The sequence below is a fragment of the Protopterus annectens genome, chromosome 2.part1 (assembly GCF_019279795.1).
Source record: "Protopterus annectens isolate FY-2018-M chromosome 2.part1, PAN1.0, whole genome shotgun sequence".
NCBI lineage: Eukaryota > Metazoa > Chordata > Ceratodontiformes > Protopteridae > Protopterus > Protopterus annectens.
The window spans coordinates 1,172,210,110-1,172,213,140 of record NC_056729.1 but is presented as its reverse complement, the minus strand read 5'-3'; the positions used below and the strand labels follow the sequence as shown (position 1 = coordinate 1,172,213,140).

At 39.0% G+C, this 3,031-nt stretch overlaps 1 protein-coding gene across 1 annotated transcript in view; it reads right to left on the bottom strand.

The window, feature by feature from the left end:
• RP1L1 (RP1 like 1) overlaps window positions 1–3,031 on the bottom strand; it is a 464,711-nt gene that overhangs the window by 315,716 nt on the left and 145,964 nt on the right. The window lies entirely within an intron of this gene.

The following is a 3,031-nucleotide window of genomic DNA, read 5'->3' as shown; positions in this document are numbered from 1 at the left end:
TGCTGGAGGGATAGATTCCTGTCCCAGAGACTTCCCATACTCTGGAACAAACTACCTATCTATATCAAACAAAGCTCCTCATTAGCACTCTTCAAGAAAAATCTTGATGACTGGATGGGAGAGAAGAAATTCACCCCGGGGATCACATCTGTGGCTCTGCTTGACAGGGGCACAGAAAAATAATTTTCTTGGGTGGCAAAATCCAGGGTACCATTTGGCTATGCTTATATAGGCCCTAGGGCCAATAGCCTAGTACCTACCTATGAACCTATGGACAGAGGCAGCCTGTGGATGCTTGATGTTTTCAAGCCTATATTGTAACTGTAGTATTCCTTGAGGTAGTGACACGTAAGTGATATTTTGGTAAATTTGGGATAATCTTGGCCAGGCTTAAAATGGCTCTTGGACCAATAGCCTAATAACCATCTATGAACCTATGAATCTTCTTCCCTAAATCTCTTCATTAGCCAAAGATTTTCTGAGGATAGCCACTCTGACATCTTATGCAGTGGCTCTCCACCAGCACTTACAAACTCAAAGTTAGCTACGTTTAGTTATAAGCTATGCTTCAGAGGGTTCATAGGCTCATAGGTTAGTATAAGGCTAACTGCCCTTGGGGGCCATTTTAAGCCTAGACAATTACCCCATGTGAGAATCAAACCCTGTACCTTTCGTTTGTAAGATAAACACCTTAACCATTATGCCAACCCCACTCCCTCTATGCCAACCACCCCCTTCCTCTGTAGATGTAAGTTATACATCAAAGCATGATGGGGGTGTTTTTGAATGTATGCAGGAGTCAGAAAACAGAATTCAGATTATGCTACTTCACTGAATCATAAACTGGCAGCTGTCTTACTCATCAGCTACCTAGTCTAGGTTGTTGCTGCTTGTGGGCAGGAGCAGTACTAGTATACTGGAGGAAAGAAACCAAGCCGAGATCAGCAAGGTAGCAAGTTATGTAAGTTATCCCTTCTGTCAGAGCATCTCCATTGAAATTATAAGAAAATGATTGAAGCATCAGATAAAGGCTATACAAAAATAAGCTTCAGCTGAGCAACTTCCACTGGTGTGATCTTATAAAGTTCAATGTATATGTACACACATGACACTGGATGGGTGCAGTATATGGGCCTTCAGAAAGATATCACTGCTGCATCACAGCTGCAGAGAAACAAGGCCTAGAAAGTTGATTTTCACTGAAAGTAGATGCATTATTGGTGGCCCAAATTAAACATCTATTCTATTATAAACTGTGGGCATCAAAGTCATAAATCCAGTCAAATTTTAATATATCATTAAGCGGGATACACTTTGTAGGGGGTCAGGTTCCATGGGAACCAATATGAAAACAGGACAGCAGAGAAAAGCAAGTCTGCATACCAAACGAAGGTTAAGAGTAAAAGACAACGGAAAGTAAACGATACAGTGTCGGCTTGATATAGCATGAGGAATATTGGAACCACTGATAACACATGAAGAAAGTGGAAGAGATTAACTGGAAAGCAGTAAAGCTGTAGCACAACCAAGCAACTGTGTCAAAAAACGATTTATTAGCAGTTTCGTCCATAAAGAATGAACTTCTTCAGATACCTATCTAGCATCAGACTTGGACAGGCACTTGCAGCAGTGACTGCTTTAGAAGCTTAATGGAAAATGGGCTAGTAGTCCTAATTAGTCAGAAGTTTGTTGAGGGGTTACAACTCATATTGTCTTGTGTCCTCAGAATATTCATTGGTGTACTGGTCAGTTGTGTTTATTTCATAACAGCCGATTGTGATGATATCAATTTCTGTTTTACTTTTACATTATTAACTCTTTTGCAAGATGGAACAGATTCTGTGTCCTCCAAAATCCAATGACACAGCACCATAAAACCTCTGTTATAGGTAATAAAATATATGATTGTGTTTGTGATCCAGCCAAAAAAGTCAAAAAGGCATAGAGAACAATATCACTGGGAGTCTGTTATTCACAAAAGTACTATTGTTACCTTCAGTAACGATGAAGGAGTTCAGCAGCATAAATTTACAAAAACAAAATATCTGGGTTGAACTTAAAAAAGTTATGCATGGACTGCTGAAAACACGGTATGTCCTTAAGGAGTTATTTGCATATATATCATGGGCCTCCACTACAGGAAGGTTAAAGCGCTACACGGTGAAAACTCTAGCTTTGTTGGGTCTTTCTTGCTGTGTAGGTTAATTCTGCTGCCCCAGAAGAACTGGAATACAGTGACTCTGCAGTGTTCTCCTACATATTCTAGCAGTGATCTGGGAGCAATCATTTAGTATCTTGGCAGAAGATTGCTATTTGCTCTTGATTCCTGCAAATTATACTCTCAGCTCAGTTCAACTCAGCTTCTATTATATCACACAACACTTTACAAAACAGATTCCTCTGTGGCACCTACTACAGCAAGTACTTTCAAATGAACAGCAGACTCCACGCCAAAAGGTGTTGATGCTCACGTGTACCGAAATTCTAACTGTAATACTGTAAAATTAAAAGAAACCAGTATGTTTTGACAGCAATTCTCTGTCTAGTGCTGAATACTGAAAAGATTTCACTGAAATCCTTAACACTGTTGAAAACAAAATAACTATTCTCTTCAAGAAAGATAAGCTGCCTTCATAACAAGAATCTAAACTAAGAACCAAGTTAGGCTTTCCGAAAAGAACTGGGAAATAGGTAGCAATGCTACAACTTATTGCATATAAAGAAAACATACAAAAACAATTTTGAAAATTAGGAACAATTCAAGTACTACACTGCCTTAATTCGGATTTTGGAATAGGAAGGCATAGGTCTATACAGCATCAATCACCATTTTAGTGTAAATGATGCCCACCCCAATCTCAATTAAATGCTGTATGCATAAAAAAACAGTTCAGTGTCATCAGCAGATCTGATCTTCCAAAATTCTGTGCTAGCTCATGGATAGACAAGGAAACATTTCATTCTCTGCCTAGATGAAGTTCACAACAACAATCTATTCAATATGTTTAAAGGAAAAGGGCAGTATTACATG